The following is a 23,706-nucleotide window of genomic DNA, read 5'->3' on the forward strand; positions in this document are numbered from 1 at the left end:
GACACATCCGAGTCCATGTAACTTAGGTTAAAGCTACTGAATCAGTGAATCTTGACTCCTTAGCCTGGGACTATTCACTCTAGTGTTAATGTTTCCTTTGCCCCACTTGATCAGAGTTCCACTTTCCAGCACAATGTTTTTCTTCTTCCCAATATAAAGGAATTTCATTGTAGCGGATTAGTATCCCATGAGTAAGCTGTTGGTGTCAAACCCACCCCCTTGTTTTTCAGAACCACACAAAGAAAGAAGGTAACATTGACAAACCTGGAATTGGTGTACCAGGCTGTCAGTCTTGGCAGGACAACAGGGAATGTATAGATAGAGTTAGCAAACATCCCTGGGCACTGGAGCAGGTGATTGTCCTGGCAGTCAGAGGGCACATGCTCACCACTGAAGAATGGACTGAGCAGGAACTCATGGAAACAACAGGTTTTCTAAGTCTAGTGGTTGGAACTATCTGTCTCTATTCAACTTACATTTAAATGGAAGACTAGCAGGTAAATGAAGAAAATGAATAATATCTCTGACAGTAATAAGTCCTATGTTGAAGAGTAAAGGGGTGTGGGTGTGCGGGAAGAGACTGGACAAAAATCGTACACCCATGGATGAGGACAGGGGGAGAGGGGTAAGGGCAGAGGGTGGGGTGGGAACCGGGTGGAGGGGAGCTATGGGGGGAAAAAAAGAGGAACAACTGTAATAATCTGAACAATAAAGATTTATTTTTTTTAAAAAAGTCAAGCTGGAAAGGGGGAAACAGCTTCTGGGTTAGAGGTATCATTCCAAATTAAACAGAGTGGTCAGCAACAGCTGGAGAGGCTACAGCAAAGGTTCACAGAAAGGGAATGAGCAGGTGGGGACTTAGGGTAATGAGATTTCCAGGCCAGGGCAGTACCAGAGAAAGGACCCTGAGACAGGAGGCTACCTAGTGTTTAAGGAACAATTATGAAATCTTGTGGGTGGCTTAGTGTGAATGAGAGGGTAGCCCAGTAAGAGATGAGAGGGATATGGAAGACAGGCATGCCATGTCTTATAAGCATTTTTAATTGGATTTTCTTTTGAGTGAAATGGAGGTCCATAAGATTGGTTGCTGTTTGAAAATAGATTTAAAAGAAAAAAAAAGTAAAACATGCTTTTCTGCTCCAAGAAATGGAAAGAAGTGTTCAAAACTCCTACTGGCATTGAAAACTTTTCACATCTATACACTTCATGTGCCCATTCCGCCAGCAAGAACCCCTGGCAAACCGGTGCTTCCTCTGCTTGACCTTGTTTCTCCATCTTCTCAGCAAATCCGGTGTCTACATGGTTCTCAAGATTAAGTTCAGTGCATCTTCTCTCTGTGGCTAGAAGACACTTTTCAGCTCTGTTATCTGTGGTCACTTTAATCTAGAATCTTCTGCAGCCCTGTGGGCACTGCCTCAACCCAGAACTGAGCTCTGTGAATTGTTCTTACTCATTCTTACTTCTGCTCCTGCAGTTGGTGTCTGAGTATATGGACAACCAATCACCAACTGGGGCTCAGTTCTCAATATCTGTGTAGTAAATGAATGAATAAATAATTGAGAGTAGGAATGAATAAGTTCTAGAAATCTGTTATACAACATGGTTTCTGTAAGTAACCACGTAGTAGTGCTCACTTCAAATGAAATTTGTTAGAAGGGTAGATCTCATGTTGAGTGTTCATAACATACACATTAACAAACACAAAAAGGGACACAGGAAACTGAGAGGTGTTGGCCATGTCTGTTGTCTTGATTGTGGGGATGGGGACACGGGTATTTGTGTATGTCCAAATTCATCAAATTGTAGATGTTAATTATGGGCAGTTCTTCATATATCAATTTATAAATTCAATAAGGCTGATCCAAAAAATATACAATGAGTGAGGCCAAAGTAGGCTCTTTTCAGCCACCATATGTTCTGTCCCGATGACACTGCTATGGTATGGTTCTCACCTGCCATCTATTTCCATTCTCAGAAGTCTTAGTTAGGGGACTCAGCCAATGAATGAAGATCTTTACAGACACGGAGATGTTTCCCAGAGGCATGAAACACACAGCTCCCATGTGAAATCACTGTTTACATGACCAATACAGCATGTGTTTCTTCTTGGAGAAGCTTGAGCATCTTTGATGAGTTCTATGTACATGCATTTTTATATCACATGAGTGTCTTCTCATTTTTTATTTGATATTTGTTCCTGAAGTACCATATTTAACTTCATCAGAGGCAACCTCCTGGAACAATGGCAGAGGAAAATATATATGCATACTGATGCATCAAGATGCATTAGCTGTTAGTTCATAGATGTTCTGTGTCCTGGACCACTAATTACAACCTGTGCAATTTGATGTGTTTAGACATATGCACACACTCATGATACCACCATAAGGTGACCTCAAAAATATTGTTTAAAAAACACTAAAAAGAATTACAACCTGTACAAATGTCCCTACTCCCTTTGTCTCAATCAAGCCATCTTTACCTCAAAGCACCTAATCCTGCTTTTGTGGAGTTTTCTAAATACCATGAGGTCATGAGACCATAGAAGAGCAGGGCTGAAATTTCATGAGAAGTGGAGGGGAAAAAAGAAGTAAAAGGTTATTTGTTTGTTAAAGGTCAGTCTAGCTGGACCCCACACATTGATTTCCTCAGCTGCTATAGTTAAACAAGTCTCAAAAATAAATGTATTATAGGCAATGGTGGGTTTGCAACCATCCAGCTGAGTTTTAATTTGAGAATGCAATCAATAAGCCTTTGTGTTTCCAAAACAGAACATGAGCAGAAAATTCGTGATAGGGCCTATGTGTTTGTACAGTTGCTGATATTTCAGGCCGATGACTGCTTTGACAAATGATACCCTGCTTCCAATCAATAACTCATACACCTCAATTTACTTTTTCTTTACCTTGAACTATAACCAAAAGGAGGCAAACATCACTATAATTTCCACTTAAAATGGAGATAAGAGTTGATGGTGTGTGGGCATATAAGTATGTGTATGGCCCAAAGGGCAAACCATGACCACCCAAAGCAATAAACTCCTCTGTTAGGAATCGTGTGATGACTCATAATGGTGTTGGGAGGAAATACTGCCAAAGAAATGTGACTATGTGCATTAAGGTTCTTATATATATCCTTTGACTTGGAATTTCTTTGTGACTTAATCAATCTTATGGAAATAACCCATTGATTAAGGGAAGGAGAGATTATATGCAAAGCTGTTTATTGTAGCATTATTTATAATGGGGAAAAATAAAAGCAAGCTAACTTGCCAATTAGTAATGTTGAATATCCTGAGTTGGGTAGTACATGCAGATATCAAATACTTATAGAAAACATAAGGTATCTAGTGTGTACTCAACATGTCAATACTTTTCAATATTATTTCTGTTGTTACTGTCATTATTATTGAAATTTGTGTAGAATATTGAGTAAGCACATGGTTGTGCTGGTCCCTCAAATTTGTATTCAAGTTATAATTCATCTACTCAGTAGACCATGCCTCAATGATCTCCTCTGCAAAATAGTAATAATAGTATTTAACTTCATAAATATATGGTAAATATCAATTGGAGAAGGCAAACAAAAGTTTAAAAAATATTTTTATTTATTTTAGAGAGAGAAAGAAAACGAGAGAGAGAGAGAGAGAGAGAGAGAGAGAGAGAGAGAGAGAGAGAGATTTTTTTGTTGTTCCACTTGTTAAACCTTCATTGGTTGATTCTTCTATGTTCCTGATCAGGGATCGAAACCACAACCTTGGCATATTGGGATGACACTAACAAACTGAGCTACTAGGCCAGGGCCAACCAAAGCTCTTAAATTAGCACCTGGCATATTGAAATAACTCTACAAATATTGATTTTAATATTATTTACTTATTATCTTAAGGATATTCTGTATAGAGAACTGCAAAGAACTGTAATTATTCCTTACTGGACCCCATATCTTTTTTAACTTTACTTTTGCTGCCTGTTAAATTATTTTGCTAGCTAAAAAATACAAATATAATGAAAATTCAAGTTGATTATAAAGTTAGTTATTATTTTGTAGAAGAGAATATGTGGTTAAGTAAATATTAGATAATCTCTTAAATCATAAAAGCTGGATTAACAAGTTTTGTTATGTCAATGACAATGGACAATTACTTTTAAATGGTGTTTTGGATTATATAAGACATAAAATATGTGGTTTGGAAGTTTCATACATATTAACACTATAGTTCTCATAACACATTTATGAATTATATGTCTTTTCTATTTGCCATGAAAAAACTGAGATTCAGAAATGTACTTACTCAAAGTGACTTGCCTGGGATATGCTAGGTAATTTAACAACTAATTTCATATATCTCTTTCAACCCCACCCAAGTTTCTGTAGATGAGAATAATATGTAGATGAGAATAATACTTATCTTTAGAGTTGAGAATCAACTCTAATTATATACTATATGTAGATGTTTTGTGAAACAATTGATATTAACATGCTCTTATTGTTACTCCTATTGCTATTATTACTTCACTGATTGTTTCCTTTTAAGTTATTCCTTGACCATTACTTATCTTTATCTTCTCTCAATACCATTGAAATTCAATACCATTGAGACTCTTTTTTCCTTTAGTCCCTTTTCATTCCTCTTAAGACCAAGAATTTTCATATCAGTATTAAAGGCATAGAATTCTTCAGATTATATCAGTTATTTCCTACAGTTAAATTGCTGAAACTGCTCACTTTATTTTGGGAAGAGAGTTCCTAGATCACAAACACCCCCTTAAGTCACTCAGCCAGTGGAGGCAATTCATAAACCCTTAAGGGTCACTTAATCCCCTGGGTGTACTTCGATCCTCACTCAGGCGGTATATTTATCATTTTATTTCCAATTTAGGCTTGTCAAGAAATAGGTCAAAACAGAAATAATCATAGAAACAAACAGATGTAATAGTCCTTGACAATCATCCAATTTTCTTCTGTTGAATTAACCTCTGATTGTTGAATGTCTGAACTTAAGAAAACAAAAATGACATAGAAACAAAAGTAAAACTTGAGAGCAACTCTCTCATAAGGAGGCAGAAGCCACAGCCTGGATCTTGACACATGTAGAGAGTTTTGTTTCCATTGGATTAAGCTAGGAAGCTACAAAGGTTGGTCAAAATGTCACAGAATATTTATTCTTCGCAAAAAAACACTGTGAGGCCTTGGGGTGAAATATAAAAGTATAGTATTTGTCTTAAACAAGCCCATTAATGGTGTGACTTAAGGCACAAGACACCTTTTAGGACACATTAAAGACAATTCAGAAGGTCTTTGCCTAAAATGATGCCTGGGTATGCTTCTACATCTAAATTTCAATACAGGGAGTGACCACTATAAGTAATTTGGGAAAGGGAGCTGTATTGTGCAACTTCCTAAAATACTGACCTACCAACATTCCTAGTGAATTTTAAGTACCAATGTGTGTGTATATCTTTTCTAAACTCCCTTCCAGTCTGGTGTACATGACACTGGGCCTCAACTCCGAAATGACAGTGGTCCTGAGAGCTCAGAAACAAAGGAGTGAGCCCACTGTTTCTAGTCTCCTTGCCTTGTGGGTTTGCAGGATGCAGCACAGGATGCAGGTCCCTTGCAATTTCTTTGAACTGTGGAGATTGATTAGAAAGTATGGGGAGACACTGACAGCTAGAATTCACATTATGAAGTACTCAGAGCTGCACAGGGAGAAAACGCTGAACATATTTCTTCATAATCAGCAGATGAGCACATGCATGTGAGAAAACTCTCCAAGGCTAAAGGAAAGAAAAAAACATCTGAAAGGATTAGGGGACCATATATAGTAACTATCCCCACCAACCAGCCTAGGAAATCTTCCTGATACTTGGGGCATTAGAGTTTTCTTTAAAAAAGGATTTCATACAAAGGGTCTTGCCTCAGTCGTAAGTAATAATTGGCCCAATAGGGAATGAGAACTGTTCTGATCATTGCTGGTAAATTTTAAAATAACTAGGAAAGATCAAACTGTTTACAAGAAACACATTGTGTCCAGCAAGAGTGCTCAAGTGTTTTCTTATAAACTCAGAATAGTCATCACCATAACAGGTGAAACTCTCAATGTCTGGCACTTGTTTAAAGATTAATGAATATAGAATAAGTAGGAAAATCATAATGAAAAGAAAATATGATTAAAACTGTTCTATATGTGACATGAATGAAAATCAAATATTAGCAGACAAGGACATAAAAAGTTGCCATAAATATTTTCTATATGTTTAAAAAGATAAGTGTAGACCCATGAGATATATAAAAAATCCCAAAGTGAACTTCCAGAGATAAAAACTGCAAGGAAACAGTATAGCAACAATGAAACAAACCCTGGGGAAAGTTTAGCATGATAATGTAAGGTTCTTATACTGTTAAGTAGCATAATATCACTTAAAGGGAGAAAATAAATTAAAGATGCAAAACCAAATAAACCATTCAAATGAGAAAAGAAAGAGTTAGTATTGTTAATAAGACAACATAGATAAAATCAAATTATAAAATTGTTGAACTAATAGAAACAAGCAGAAAATAAAAAAAAGTGAACAGAGAAAAGATGGGGTAAATAGAAAGCACATAACAAGATAATATATTTAGTTTCTCAGATCAATAATCACATTGATACATATAGTCTAACACAAGTATCTCATTTTAACTAACTCATTTTCTTTCAGTTTGAATAAAAAAACACAACTACTCAACTACATGCTGTTTATAAAAAACAAAATTTAAATATAAAGAAACAAACACATTAAAAGTGAAAGAATTAAAAGTTACATTATTTGCCCTGCAAGAAGATTTTAGGGTAAAGAATAATGCTTGGTTAAACAAGGTTGTTTCATCATGAAATTTCATAAGGATCAGTTCAACAATAACAGTCTCAAATGTTTATGTAGCTAATAATAAAGTCTCATGTACATAAAGCTAATAGTAATAAAATGAAGGGAGAAATAGTTCAATCCATAGCTGTAGTCGGAGATTTCAATACCCCTCTCTCAATCATTGATGGAATGAGTAGAAAGGAAATCAGTAAGTATATTAAATATTTGAAAATATGATCAACCAACTTGACATAATTAATATTTATAGAACACAACAGCATAATACTATTATTGAGATAAACTAGAGAAGACTCAAATAAATGGAAAGATATACTCTATTCAAGGTAAAGGGATTCAATATGGTTAAGATGTCTTCAAATTGATCCATAGATAGATTCAACACAACCATAATAAAAACACCAGCAAACTTTTTTTTGGTAAAAATTGATAAGAAAATACAAAAATACATCTGAAATGAAAAAATCCTAGAATGATCAAAACAACCTTGAGAAAGAAATTCAAAGCTGGAAGTCTAGGACTACTATATTTCAAATCTTATTATAAGCTGTAGCAATCAAGATAATGTGGTATTGTCAATATGGTATCATTTCGTAGCACAGATTAAAAAGTCCAGATATACAAGTATACATATATGGACTACTAATTTTTTGGGAACGGTAATTCAGTTGAGAAAAGATAGTTTTTCAACAAATAGTGCTGGAACAGTTATTTACTCATATGTATAATATGAACTTCAATATGTACTTTATATCATTCACAAAAGTTAAATGCAATGCATCATATTCCTAAATGCAAACCATAGAGCTATTATTGATCTTTTGGAAAAACTATTGTGACCCAAGTTTAAGCAAGTCCATAAAATAGCAAATTGATAAATTAGACTTTATTAAAATTATGAAGTCTGCTCTTCAACAAACACTGTGGAGAGAATGAAAAGTAAACCAGAGAGGGAAGAAAATATTTGATAACCATGCATCTGTTAAAGAACTTGTTTTCATAATATACAAAGAATTCTGAAAATTTAGTAAAAATGCCCATTAAAAACTCCATGAAAAATGGGTAAAAGAATAAAAAAATACTTTTTATTTTAAAATATATATATAAATGGCAAATAAGCACATGAAAATATGTCAAATATCATCAGTCACCAGCAAATACAAATTAAAATTATAATGGGATACAACTACACACATATTAGAATGGCTAAAGAAAAAAAAGATTGAACACATCAAGTGAGATTTGTACATGATATTCATAGCAACTTTATCCATAATAGTCCCAAACTGGAAACAACCAAAAAATGTCAACTGCTGAATGGATAAACAAGTGGCCCTCAGTATATACCCAGTGGAAAACTGCTCAGTAATAAAGAGGAATTACTGATATATGCTACAACGTGATGTACCTCAAAGTAATTCTGTATGATATAATTTATATAACTCCAAGAACATGCAGACCAATCTTTAGTGACAAAAGCAGGACAGTAGTTCACTGGGCAGGGTTGGAGATGTAGTAGGAAGCGGTTGGTCAGAGGGATTAAAAGTAGAACAATGGGGAAATTACACTAGCACTTTAATTTGGAAGATTAAAAAAAAATCAAATGGTTGATACATTAACACAAATATTCAGCCTTGGCACTAATGAAGAGAATGAAAATGAGGTGTTCTATAATAAAGATGCTTTTAATAATGTTGATCAAATATTAAAAATAATGATAGTCCTTGGTCAAAACATAAGGGAGAATGCAACTCACAAAATTATTAATGGAAATATAAATTGTTGCATCCTGTGTGAAGAACAGTTTGTCTCTTCATATATAAAGCCCCATTTTTATACAGATCAATGTCAACATCTTCTCAACATTTTTATAACAGCAAGAATTTTATAACAATATAAATGTCCAAAATTGAGTAGACCATATGCCAAGTGCTTAAAGTGATGTTTTTGCAGAATATTTGCTAATATGAGAAATAGCATGGTTATCTATGTTCAATAGAAAAGGTGGATACAAATGGACTAATTATTTTCAATATGAAAAATATATATTTTGAAAACATGTTAGCCTAAATAAAGTTAATTGGGTATATGGATTTGTATATTATCTCTTATAAAAGTTAGTATATTTATTAATGCTTAGAAAGAGGACTGAAAGAATGAACAACAAACATGCATGATTCTCTTAAATCAGGGAAAGGAACTAAATATTGGGAGGAACTGGAGAGGGTTCTTGGAAGGTGGTTTGCTATGTATAAACCACTAAAGTTTAGCTATTTAATACATGAATGCATTTGTATATTACTTTTTCATATGTTAAATATTTTGTATATGCTGAAGGCTCTGACATCAGTACCTTGACCTTTCTCTTCAAATTTATATACACTTCATACAGTATGTATTTTAAATAAATTATAGACAAATTACACTATAATGTATGAATATGCACACACACACACACACACACACACAGTATACCAGTAGTTTAGGGACAGGTTGTTAAATTACATGTACAGGGGTAGGCAAAAGTTGGTTTACTGGTACATATAAAACATGGCATTCGGGTTATAATTATTACAATAACTTTATTAACTCAAAAGAATGTCACAATGCAACTGTAAACCTACTTTTGACCACCCTTGTATTTGTCTTTACCTAACAGGGTACTTTTTGCATATATTTTGCTATATCAGTACAGTGGGGCCTTGACTTATGAGTATCCCGACTAACGAGTTATTTGAGATACCAGCTGTCTCTCGGCCGATTTTTTGCATTGAGTTGATAGAGTAATTTGAGTTAACGAGCTCCTTAACGAGCTCCTTAACGAGCTCGGTCTTGGAACGAATTAAACTCTTAAGTCAAGGTCCCACTGTACTCTCGTCTCCGGTTAATTAGACTGTCCGGGGAACTCCATGGGTGGTTAATGCATAAAGACAATAATATTGAGCACTTTTATAATGAATGGAAAGGGGGGGTCGGGTAACAACATCAATGGAATCCCAATATTTTATACACTCATGGGGGGGACAGATTAAGAAGAAATGCCTGAAAAGCAAGTTTGTGTTGCAATGTTATCTCAGATAAGGGTTTAATCTCCAAAATTGATAGGGAACTCATACAACTTAACAAAAGGAAGATAAACAATCCAATCAAAAAATGGGAAAAGGACCAAAATAGACACTTTTCTAAAGAGGACATAAGGAAGGCCAATATACATATGAAAACATGCTCAAAGTGACTAATAACCAGAGAGATGCAAATCAAAACGATAATGAGGTATCATCTCACACCTGTCAGAATGGCTATCATCAAAAAATCAACAAATGACAAGTTCTGGCGAGGATGTGGAGAAAAAGGAACACTTGTGCACTGCTGATGGGAATGTAGACTGGTGTAACCACTGTGGAGAACAGTATGGCACTTCTGCAAAAAAATTAAAAGTGGAACTCCCATTCGACCTAGTTATCCCATTTTCTGGGAATAACAGTATATCCCAAGAAATCAGAAACACCAGTCATAAAGGATATATGCACTCCAATAGTCATAGCAGCACAACTCACCATAGCTAAGATCTGGAAACAGCTTAAGTGCCCATCAGCAGATGAATGAATTAAAAACTGTGGTACATCTACACAATGGAATACTACACTGCGGTAAAAAAGAAGGGATTCTTACCATTTGCAACAGCATGGATGGAACTGGAGAACATTATTCTAAGCAAAATAACCCAGTCAGAGAAAGACAAACATCACATGATCTCACTCATTTGTGGAATATAATGAACCACGTAAAGTGATGAACAAAAATAGAACCAGAGACATAGAAGCATGGAATAGACTGTCCAACCTATGAGGGAAGACAGGGGGTAAAGGGGTAAGAGATCAACCAAAGGACTTATATGCATGCACATGAGCATAACCAATGGACACAGACAGTAGGGGGGTGAGGGCATGTGCTGGGAGTGGTGAGAGCAGACAGAGAGAGGTCAATGGGGGAAAAAGGAGACTCATGTAATACTTTAAACAATAAAGCATTTTTTTTTAAAAAGCAAGTTTGCTTTGAACAGTAATGTTCTGAGGACATACTGCTAGAGTTTCTATTGTTGAGGAATCATAGTACTATTGATAAAAATTAAAACAAAACCCTTTGGAATTTATTGGCATGAAATATTTGGCATGGGCATTTTACCTAGTTTAAGACGCCAATGGGTACTGGGAAAAATATTTTCTGTTTGCTATCCTTATTAAGTCTCTAATCATCCCATTAACATTTGTTGAGTGCCAGCACTTGAGCTGTTGCAATCACACCCTCTCTTAGAAAACTTTATTTTTTGTAAGTATTTGCTCTATTTAAAGTTCTGTGTTTTGTAAATAAGCTTTATGCACTTAAAGAGAGAATGTGCAACAACCAAACAGTCTGTGAGTGAAGCACTATTGCCACATAATAATGTATAATGTGTTCCTTGCTGACACCTATACTAGTTTTCCTTAGCATTTCTCCACTCTGTGCCCTTGTGGTTTTCCCTTCCAAGAAAACTCAATGCTAGAGAATCACATTACTATTCACCTGTCAGTCCTGAGCCTGGGGCCTCTGAAAGAAGGCAGAGCTTTTCCTAGACTGGGAGAGCTGTGGGACCTGGGAGTAGGAAAGTGAGAGTCACTGACTTTGAGGTGCCCCAAGGCTTCTCAAGGCTGACTCTACACTGGGGCACTATGCTACTTAACCTCTAAGAATAGACCAAAGGCCACCCGGGGCCCTCTCCTTGCCTAAGTAAACATTGATTCTATCCTTAATGGGTAAACCAAGGGACTTGGAAGGAAGACCATGCTTATTTTTGTAATAAATAACCCTCTTTTGAATGGTGTGTGCATGAGAGCTGAATGTTGTCAAAGACCCAACCTACCTCACAGCTGCTACCTCTGTGACCTTGGAGGAGATGCTCAGTCTCTTTGAGACTCAATTTCCTCACCTGCCAAAGAAAGTTAATGATAGCTGCCCTACCTTCCCCTCTGACATGCAGTGATACTCTAACTAATGAATTTAGCAGATATGAATCAGGGCTTGGCTTTGGCTGTGACCCGACACAGCAAAGTCACAAACATGAATAAAACATATCTCTACTCCAAGATGAGTAGCCTACCGTTCATCAGAAAAGACAAACAAGTGGGTAACTAATGGTGCCAGAGGGTGAAAATGTAATGATAAAGCTTCAGGCTCGATGTTATGGGTGGACTAAATGAAAGACTAATTAATTCTGCCATGAGAAGGAGGAGTCTGTGGGAAAGCTTTACAGAAAGGATGATTTTTTTAAGCATCATCATGAGAAATGAGGAGGAGTGTGCAAGGCAGAGAAGAGTTGAAGGACATTTTGCTCAGAGTAAAGAGTGAACAGTATAGAACAGCATTTCGAAGGACAGAGATGTGGTCTCTTTCTTGTTGAGCTGGTGGAACCTTGCTCTTTAGGAGTGAGACTTTTTATTCTCCTTAGGATGACCTTCGTCCTGGCCTTGGCTGGAATAGTTGGCCCATGTCTTCTTTCTCAAAGAACCCTGCTTGGACCTACCGGACAGGTTCTGCCAATTTCACTGCTAACTGTAACGCTGCCCTAGATCTTTCTGCTCACTATGAAAACAGATTAAAAGGAGAAGATACAGAGAAAATTTTCTGTCCAGTTATATTTATAGTATCTTCACCCCTTTCTCTAAAGATAAATCTAGATGATTATCTAGCTGTAGGATCATAAGAAATTAATTTTTTTCCCTTGATCCTTTTCAGACTTTTATTTACCTTACGGATAGAATAGGGAAAAGGTTCTTAATCTTTTCTTTAGGCTAGAATGCAAAGAAATCCATAACTAATTTATGTCAAGCCCATCACTAGATTGAAAAGTCCAGATGGATTCTGCAAGGATCTTGTTTTTATCCTCAGCATTTTCTCTAGAATAGGAGTGCAGCTTGGTCCATCACAGAAAGAACTCAGAGTAGACAGAGCAGTGATGCCTTCTGAATATGGTGGGCATTTTTTTAAGAAAACAAATCATTAGGCTGGGAAAAAGGATATAGGATAGTTTTAGTTCTTAGCACTGCTTTCCCAGGAATGGGTGATTATACAGAAGGAAGGAAATGAGTCATCTCAACCCCAGTTTGGTCAGGTAGTACTTCATTGGTGACATTTCCTAAGTACATTAAACTGACCTAATATAGTTCAAAAGGAACTTCAGTCAGGTGTCAAATCAACCAAGTAACAGGATTTGGTTACTTATTTACCATTTGCAAATTTCACTGATATTTTGTACAAGAATATAATGGAAAATGTTTTGGGAGCTTTCCATAAAAATAAGTGAAAGTGAAGATGTATTACTATTCCTTATGCCCTTGATGTATGCCATGCACTGTTATGGTTATCTTGTTTATTTTTTACTATTACCTTATATTTATAATAATGCAACCTGCATAGAGATAAAAAAAAAAAAGCTTGAGATACAGAGAGGCTAAATAAGTTATTAAATATCATGTAGCTGATAAGTAGCATAACCCAAGTTTGGATATGACACTAAAGTTTATAAGTTTTTGCCCAATTGGCAGAACCTGTCAGGTAGGTCCAAGCAGGGTTCTTTGAGAAAGAAGACATAGGTCAGCTATTCCAGCCAAGGCCAGGACGAAGCCCGTGCTAAAGAGAATGGTTCTCACTTCTAAAGAGCAAGGTTCCACCAGCTCAATTAGAAGCTTGTTCTTTTCACTTTCTTTTTGGTAAATTTTGTTAGTTTGGGTTTAATGCTTTTAAAAAATTTATAAGCAAAATGATGGAAGAGGGAATAGAAAATGAGATTTGAACAAAGGTTTCTAATGATTTTTCCTTTTTAAATTATTTTCATATTTTTTTTTACTACTTGTCTCAATAAATCTTCATTCTATCCCAGCTAGGTGAAAAATAGCATAGAAAGCTTATCTAAGAAGTAGAAGCAACATAAGTACAATATAATCTCTATTGGTGATCAGAGCCATGATCATTATTCATGAAGGCAAAATCATTGCACATCCAACACTCTCATATCTAAGCTCTAAGGAGCATCAGATTGTCCTTGTGCACCGATAGGGTTATTATTTTTTATTGATAAGTGGGTATAAGATCTTTATTTTTTTAAGAACAGTTAGAGGAACCTACAACACAAAGCAAGATGTGGAAAGGGCAAGCTTACTGAAGAGCAAGTCACTTCACATTACTACTAAGTCTGAGAAGTTATGATGAAATCATATTCTTCTAATTTTGTGTTTTAATAATGAAGTCATGTTGTAAAAGGCGGATCTTTTCCCACATAAAATAGGACAAAATAGTAGAGTAAAATAGTATTATTTTAGAATCAGCAGCTCCAAGATTTATTTCTGCTTTCTAGTTTGATGCTGCGAGATGTAAACCAAATCTTGTTGCCTCACTGAGGCTCAGACAACAGGTCAGAACAGTCTGAGTCCTGGATATGTTTGCATACGCTCATGGGAATTTGACCTTTGCTTTCTCCAGGCTCATGTTCAACAAGAAGGGAAGTGCTACCTGCAGGTGGCCTGCAGAGAACATAGAGCCAACCTGTTCAGAACTGTGCGGGAGTGTAAGAGTACTGGAAGTTCTCAGGAAGAACCTCAAAACCAGATGTGAAGCCCTGCGGTGACACCCTACCTCCTCCTATTGTGGGCTGTGATTTCTACACCTTGTCTCTAGGTTTTCCGTTAATGTTAGTCTCTAAAGAATGAAACCAGTTCTTTCTCTGGAACTCCTGAATGTCTTTTTCAATCACATTTTTGGGTCAACACGTCAAGCATGCAGATTCTGAATTTATTTACTTAAAAATGATATATGGATTATTATGTCTTACTTCACAGAATTCATGTTAGGATTATATTAGTGCATATGTGAACATATCATTCTGAACAAGGTAGTTTTTAAGTCTACTTTCTCAAGTGATCAAATGAACAACTCATAAGTGAATTAGAAAGCCAACAGGAAGGGGATGTTCTTTTTTTTTACATATTTATTTATTTATTTTTCTTTATTGATTAAGGTATTACATATGTGTCCTTATCCCCCCATTACCCCTCATCCCCAGACTCATGCCCTCACCCCCTTGGTGTCTGTGTCCATTGGTTAGGCTTATATGCATGCATACAAGTCCTTTGGTTGATTTTTCCCCCTTACCCGCACCCTTCCCTCTGAGGTTTGATGTTCTAATTGATGTTTCTCTGTCTCTGGGTCTGTTTTTGTTCATCAGTTTATGTTGTTCATTATATTCTACAAATGAGTGAGATCATGTGATATTTATCTTTCTCTGACTGGCTTATTTCACTTAGCATAATGCTCTCCAGTTCCATCCATGCTGTTGCAAATGGTAAAAATTCCTTCTTTTTTACAGCAGCATAGTATTCCATTATGTAGATGTACCAGTTTTCTAATCCACTCATCTGCTGATGGGCACTTAGGCTGTTTCCAAATCTTTGCTATTATAAATTGTGCTGCTATGAACATAGGGGTGCACATATCCTTTCTGATTGGTGTTTCTAGTTTCTTGGGATATATTCCTAGAAGTGCGATCACTGAGTCAAATGGATGTTCTGTTTTTAGTTTTTTGAGGAAATGCCATACTGTTCTCCACAGTGGCTGCACCAGTCTGCATTCCCACTAGCAGTGCATAAGGGTTCCTTTTTCTCTGCATCTTCGCCAGGACTTGTCCTTTGTTGATTTGTTGATGATAGCCATTCTGACAGGTGTGAGATGGTACTGCATTGTCATTTTGATTTGCATCTCTTGGATAATCAGTGACTTTGAGCATGTTTTCATATGTCTCTTGGCCTTCCTTATTGTCCTCTTTCGAAAAGTATCTGTTTAGGTTCCTTGCCCATTTTTTGATTGGGTTGTTTATCTTCCTTTTGTTAAGTTGTATGAGTTCCCTGTAAATGTTGGAGATTAAATCCTTATAGGTGATATCATTGGCAAATATGTTCTTCCATGCAGTGGGCTTTCTTGTTGGGAGGGGATGTTCTTGATGTAATATATTACATTTCACAGAGCACAGACATTATGTTTATAAAATCCAGTTTCTAAATAGTTTTTTAGTCAAAGGTATCCATAATAGCCTTTTGAATAATTCACCAAGTAGTTATCTGTGTAACAGTGTCTGGAAGGAAACATGCTATAAAACTAATAGAAAAGAACAATCCTCACTTTTTTCTCTTGTATCATACATTCATTTTCCCCCACAAAGATTCAAAAGTCTATTGGTTATGCAAACAAAGGTACTTTAACAACTATAATTTCTTTGAGTGACAAGATCTGTTCCTCAACTGGAAATGCTTATAATTTATATATAATGACAGCATATTTCTAAACTCAAATGTGAATACATGATCTAACCAAAGTTTTCTTTTCTTTCTGCTTTGTGCATTTATGTTCAAAGACAGCCTATTAAGAACTTTTAAATTATTAATTTAAACATTTGGGGACAGATGAAAAATATAAACTTACCGGAAATGTGGGGAAAAAATCAGGGATTTTTCCTTTTCATATTTTTCCCAATGAGATGCTTGTGGAAATGCTTAAGTTTAAGGAGACATGAATTTTAAAGGTACAAAGACCTGAGATCTTAACCCCACCTCTTCCAGGATATCTAATATGTTGTAAGTTATTAGTCTTAGAAGGAAATAGACTTGCTCTCCTCTGCTCTCATCACTTCCCACTCCAACCATGAAGTTAGAATAGGAGTGAACCTTTCCAGGCACACAACTGATTCACCAAGGGGTTAGCATATAACAAAGTCATGCCAAGTAGAATTCCTTTTCAAGGATTTTTGAAAGGGAAGACAGAAATTAGTCTCTCTCTGGCCCCAGCCAGTTTGCCTCAGTGTATAGAGCATCGACCTGCAGACCAAAAGGTCCTGGGTTCAATTCTAGTCAAGAGCACGTATCTTGGTTACAGGCTTCTCCTTGGTCAGGACTCATGCAGGAGGCAACCAATCGATGTGTTCCTCTCACATCTATGTTTCTCTCTGTCTTTCTCTCTCTCTTCTACTCTCCCTAAAAATCAATGGAAAAATATCCTCAGGTGAGGGTTAACAACAACAGCAACAACAAAATAAATTTAAAAAAATAAAAAGAAAGAAAGAAAGAAAGAAAGAAAGAAAGAAAGAAAGAAAGAAAGAAAGAGAAAGAAAGAAAGAAAGGAAATAAATTAGTCTCTCTCTGATGGCAATGCTATTACTGGTTAGGTTTTGAAATAACTGTTTTATCTAAAAGAATGAAGCTGAAGTACAACAATACACTGGGATTATGAAGTAACCCCACACACCTACCTATATACCTGCTCTTTACAATATTTGCCTCTTTCCCTTCGTGAGTCATCTATTTTTGTTAAATTACATAAGCCAGGGAATTATCTCTATAGTTAAATCATTTGAGTTTTGTTTCTTACATTCGGTAAAAAAAAAAAAAAAAAAAAAAGATTCCTGACACACAATCTTAGTATCTTTCATATATTTTGTAATATGTGAAGGGCAATAATAAAATTGCCATGATGCATAAATTGATAAAATACTTCATGTGAAGCACAGAGTGATATTCACCAGTTCCCAATTCCCTTTGTCCATTCTCTACTTAAATAATTTGAATGCTATAATAACATCAAATTGATCTGCTTATTAATTTGAGATAAAAATATGTTAAGTCACTAACAAAAATGTCTGGCATTTTGATATAGAGAAAACTAAGAGATTTTTGAGAATTGACATTTTAACCTAAGTCTAAATGTGTCATTTGGGGAAATTTGCTTAATAATTTTGCATTTAAATGCCCTCATGAGTAAAAACAAGTGTTAATTAGTCCTAATTTTATTATTGCTATAAGATTGTCAGAAAAGACAAATGTAAAAAGTACTCAAATAATCTTACTTTTCTTTTCTCCCTGAAATGTCTACCTATATGTAGTCTGACTCCACCTGTGATGGAAGTCTGTGAAATTAGTTTCATAGAATGAGTCATAATGTCCAACATCAAGTCTATACAATGTATGTTCAGATGAAATAATATCAAATCGCCAAGAAGAAGGAGATGGACACAGAAAATATGACCGGTCTTTTCACTATTTTAATGGTAGAAAAAGGGGATCCAACTTGCTCTTTGGGGCTGGGGGTGGAGCTTCCATCTGAGAATTATTAACATGTTGTTATGTGTTTCCATTTATGTACAGCTTTCTCATCCAGTTATGAAGTTGGATAAGGATACAAATGAAAGGGAGAGGTAGGAGGTCTAGGTCAGAGAGGGCGCCTGGCTGTTTTTGGCTGGAGCAACGACATTGGAGTGCTTTCTTTTGGGAAGGTGGATCAGCAAGAGCAGACGTTTATTTGCTTAAGGCAAAATATTGAGGGGAATGAGGTTTTCAGTTTTGGAGAATGCATTGACTTTGAGGAGTCAGTGCAGCTGTGAGAAGCTCAGTGGAGATATTCAGTGTACACATGTGTGGAACTGAGGGCACAGGCTTGAACTGGACATACTGAGTTGGGGGTGATAGTAAGTAAAACTTCTCAGGAATAATACAGGATGTGAGAGAAGAAGACCAAGGGGATACTGTAATAACAATGATTTAAGAAACAAAGACAAGAAGAAAGGCTTTCAAAAGAGTATGGAAAAGAATAGAGAGAAAAACAAAGAAGCAAACCTGGAGAGAATAGGACATACAGTGTACCCTGGAAGATAATGACTCTTGGAAATAGTCAGAGCCAGGATCCAGATTAGAATTAGAAATTTTAACATTAGGTCATCTCTTGTTTGACAGGAAGAAAAGATAAATGGATGAGTGTAGATAAGTGAATAGGTTTCTTGGTCTCTAAAACCAACATGAATAAAATGGCTCTACTTATATTTTCTTTTAAACCAACTCCTACAATCTCTACATCTCCTCCAAGGACAACTTCATTCTTCCACTTTTTAAGAACAAACATCTTGATATCATTTTTGACTCAACTTTATCTTGTGCCCAACACTCCTTCTCTCAACACATTTGTCATCTCTCTGATTCAAATCTACCCAGAGACAAACAACTTCTTACCCTTCTACTGCCCCTTTGATCTGAGCTACTTTCCTTTTTTAGCTGTATTGTTGCAATTTTTAACTAAGGTTGTAATACCTAAGAAAATAAGCCAATATCTGGAAAGACGTTATCCAGAAATAGCAACACTGATTCAAAGTGTATAAACATACTTTTCAAAATTTAATATATAGTTAGTTGCTTCCTAGCATAAAAGTGCCAATTCTTAAGGCCACAAGCATTGTCTCCCCATTGACAGTATTATAATGTACTTTTATAATGAAAATAAAAGGGATGTTTTTAAATTTATGTTTAGTTGATTCCTGTGACCTTGAGGTACTTCAAAATGCAATTGCCCTTTATTTCTCTGGCTCCACCTTCCATGACTTCCATCCTCATATAGTCTTCTCTAACTACAGTGCCTTTCATTTGGCTTCCATAATGAAGGTCATCATTTTAGTTTATGGAATCTAAATATGGCTTTTAAGAGCAAATATTGATAAGGATAAATATTTACGTTGGATTTAGGGATGCATTTGAATATCAAACACAACCACTACAAAATAATCTCAATTTCTCTGCATATGTCTTTATTTTCTTTCACTGTAGATCAACTACCACATATGTGATAGGAAGCTTCACCAACTGCAGCTTCCAAATGTCACATATACAATACTTTATATTCATTGATATAGAATGCTGCACTGAATGAAAGGACATTAAGATACAATTGGAATTGACTATTGGTAGGATTTAGAAACAATTTGGCTATGGCTGTATCATAAACATATTAAATAAGAGAAAACAGAAAAAAAAACAATTACATTTCTAACAAGAATGTACATAATTTTGATATTCACATTTTTATACTTAACACTAGGGGCCCGGTGCACGAAATTCCTGCACTGGGTGTGTGTGTGTGTGTGGGTGGGGGAGTGTCCCTCAGCCCAGCCCGTCCCCTCTCACATACTGGGAGCCCTCAGGCGTTGACCCCTATCACCCTCCGATCGCCTGATCGGCCCCTTGCCCAGGCCTGACACCTCCTCCAGAGGTGTCAGGCTTGGACAGGGGACCCCCATCTCCCCCTGATCACTGGCTCTGGCCCCCGCCCAGGCCTGAGGCCTCTGGCCCAGGAATCATGCCTGGGCAGGGGACCCCCATCTCCCTCTGATCGCTTGCTCCACCCCCCGCCCAAGCCTGAAGCCTCTGACCCAGGCTTCAGGCCTGGACAAGGGGACCATGATATCCCCCCAATCCCCGGCTCCGCCCCCCACCCAGGCCTGATGCCTCAGCCAGAGGAGGTGACCCTCATCACCCTCCGATCACCAATCACCGAATCGGCCCCTTGACCAGGCCTGAAGCCTCCGGCAGAGGTGTCAGGCCTGGGCAGGGGACCCCCAGCTCCCCGCGGTTGCAGGCTCTGCCCCTGCCCAGGCCTAACGCCTCTGGCCTAGGAGTCTGGCCCAGGCAGCGGGGACCTGCAGTGGCAGCGGGGGGGGGGGTGGGGGCGCCGCGATCGTGGGCTTCGCTTAGGCCCAGGCAAGGGACCCCTAGCTCCTGGGACTGCCAGCTTCGACCGTGCCCAGCTCCCATTGCTGGCTCCACCCCTACTTCCTGCTATCACTGGCCAGGGCGGCAAAGGCGCCTGATTCTCCGATCATGGCTGGGGGGCAGGGCAAAGGCGGCCCCAGGGCCGCCTTTGCCCTGCCCCCCAGCTCTTAGCTCCCCCCTGGGTTTCAGATCACTGTCAGTGGCAGGGGGCTTCTTCCTGCTTTCCCTTTCGCCTCCCTGCATTGTGCCTACATATGCAAATTAGCCGCCATCTTGTTGGCAGTTAACTGCCAATCTTAGTTGGCAGTTAATTTGCATATAGCCCTGATTAGCCAATGAAAACGATTTCGCCGTACGCCAATTACCATTTTTCTCTTTTATTAGTGTAGATTATAACTTTACAGGCTATTACTTGGTTTGCACAATCATACCTTTAAATAAATGCAAAATATTTAATATAGTGTATGTATTTCTTTTGGTGAAATAATCATTCTATTATTTGACATTTAGTTTGTATTAATGCAGCCAATATAAATTATCCTGCTATAATCATTTTTGTGCATATTGGATTACTAGAAAATTTTAATAAGCATCCATTTAATTAATTAAATTAGGTGAGAAATAATAATTTCAAATACTTTTAAATATTGTGTTATTTTCAGTGTTTGTTTTTTGTATTGTTAGACAATGCTGTTCTTAGATGCTGTGGCAATGTTTGTTTCCTCATCTCCATGTAGCCAGCTTTGACTTTAAAGGTGATGGATTACATTCAGGGAGCAAATTATGGCAACATGAAATAATTTTGACACATAACTGATGAATCCAGTTTTTCTGCGTTTGGACAAAATGATTTATAGAGTCAAAGGACATCACTAAACAGGTGGATCTGAAAGCTGTTGAAATTTATAAATAATTTGAATGTGTATTAACTTTTCTGACTGTATATTAACATAGTGAAAAAAATGGAGGGTCTAAGATAAATGCTTGAAACTTCAGAACCAGTATTCTAAGATCTTGCTCAAAGTTGTTTTTGACCTGAGCGGGTTGACAATTTTTTCAGAATAAATTGTGACATTGAACTGACAAGTCTGTTTGCATAAAATATCTTTTTTAAGTATATTTTTATTGATTTTAGAGAGGAGGGGAGAGGGAGAGAGATAGAAACATCAATGATGAGAGAGAATCGTTGATAAGCTGCCTCCCACAAGCCACCCACTGGGGATAGAGCCCGCAACCTGGGCATGTGTCCTTGCCCAGAATTGAAACCAGGACCCTTTAGTCCCAACCAGTCAGGTCATTTTAACCTTGAACTTTCTCATTTGTAAAACTGGGGAAATTTCAGAGATGGTATTCAGAATATTAGTAACTGGTACAGCACAAGCACTGAGGATTCAGAAAGGATGTTGGGTACGGCACTGGTGTAAGTAATTAGAGCCCCACCTGGGCCAGGTGTACCTCCTTATACACCTGGATTGTGGGGAGCTCTGAGGAATGCTGAGGGGGAAAGCTCTGCTGAGATAGCTGACCAGGAAAGGAACCAAACATTTGGGAAGTAGCTATTTACTATTTGTAGTGGAAACACTACAATATTTTAACAACTAGTAAGTCTACTCCAGTGTGTCTGGCTGACCAGTGACCCTATTTCATTTTTGTGAGGATCAGATGGGTGAATACATGTGAAGCATTTTACATTGTGTCTGTAGACTAAAAGTAAGAGCAACACTGGCAAATTTAATACATTCTGCTGTCATATTTCACATTAAAGAGACTATAATGACATAAAGGCTCTGGAGTATAGGAAAAACAGCTATCAGAGAATAGTAGAGACTGATTTTTAGAAACAACTCTTTTTTGCTTTTCTGGTAACAAATTCTCGAGGAAGTGAAGTTCTCTTAAAAGCAATTGGATCCAAGTGGGGCTATGAACATATGGCCTTGCCTACTATACCCCGGAGACGGGCACAGGATCCAAACTAGGCCAGACACACACACTTAACCCTTGAATGGTGTGACTCAGAATGTTTTTGAAGTAGTTAATTTTACAAAGGTGTCATTCTCCCTCTATTAACCAATCCATTTGGAACAGTTCCAATAAAAATCTCAAGATGCTTTGACATCTAATTTATCAAGTGAGTTTGAAATTTATATTAAAAATCAAGGTTCAATTTAGCTATGATGATTCTAGAGGGGAGAAAAAATACAAAAAAGTAAATGTATACTACAAAAGACAAGGATTTTTTAAAAAGTTGTATTTCTTAAGGCAATGTGGTATTTTCCAAGAGATAGATACATGGAGAGATACAGAGAAATTGAACTCAGTATGTATGATAATTTGAAATCTGCTAAAAATACCTATGGGGAAAGGATAGGTTATCTTTGTTTAATATATAGTGCTTAAATACCAGTATATGTTATTTTCCATATGGAATAATAACCTAATTAATTAACTCATGTTATACCCCAAAATAAATTCTAAATGGATTAAGCACACACACTCATTCACACACATAATAGAAAATTGTTGAACATCTTTAAAATATCAACGAAGGAAGGACTTTGTAAGACAGAGAGTGGAGGCACCACTGAGGGGCAGGCCAGGAGCACCGATGCCCCTATTGGGAGGTCCATACAGTGAATGCTCACCTGCCAGGTCAGGGCTGTGAGGTTGCTGTTGGGACTGTGTGCTCTGGACACATCTCCACACCTGTACTGGTGGCCAGCTAGGCAGCCACAATCAGGAAGAATGACCTCTTCCTCCTGGAGTGTCTCTCCAGGGCCCCCTGCTGGGAAAGTTTAACATTTGTGCGCTCCATTTGTCACTGTAGAGAGTCCTCTATAGTCAAAGCCTTCACTCTCCAGGAGAAATGCTTAAAAGAATTGTGCATAGTTTTGGAGGGTATGTGTAGAACTGAAAGACAAGACATGTATAACTGGAGTGGTATTTATTTAGCTCCCATGTCTGTGCTGGTGTTGTGGATGGGGGCTGAGTCTGGTGGATTTTCTGGTCTAATGTGAACTTGCTCCCATATTCGCTGTATGGCTAGATTTTGGATGATCTAAGATGGCCTTGGCTGCAATGTGTCTGGTTGTGTCCATGTGACTTATTTTCCAGCAAGTTTGATCATGTCTATTTTCATAGTATTGTGGCAAGCAGGAAGGAAAGCAGATATACACAGAGTATTTAAGTTTTGTTCTGAAACTGGCACACCACCTCTCCTATTGCATTCA

This window comes from Myotis nattereri (genome assembly GCF_964212035.1).
Source record: "Myotis nattereri genome assembly, chromosome: 1".
NCBI lineage: Eukaryota > Metazoa > Chordata > Mammalia > Chiroptera > Vespertilionidae > Myotis > Myotis nattereri.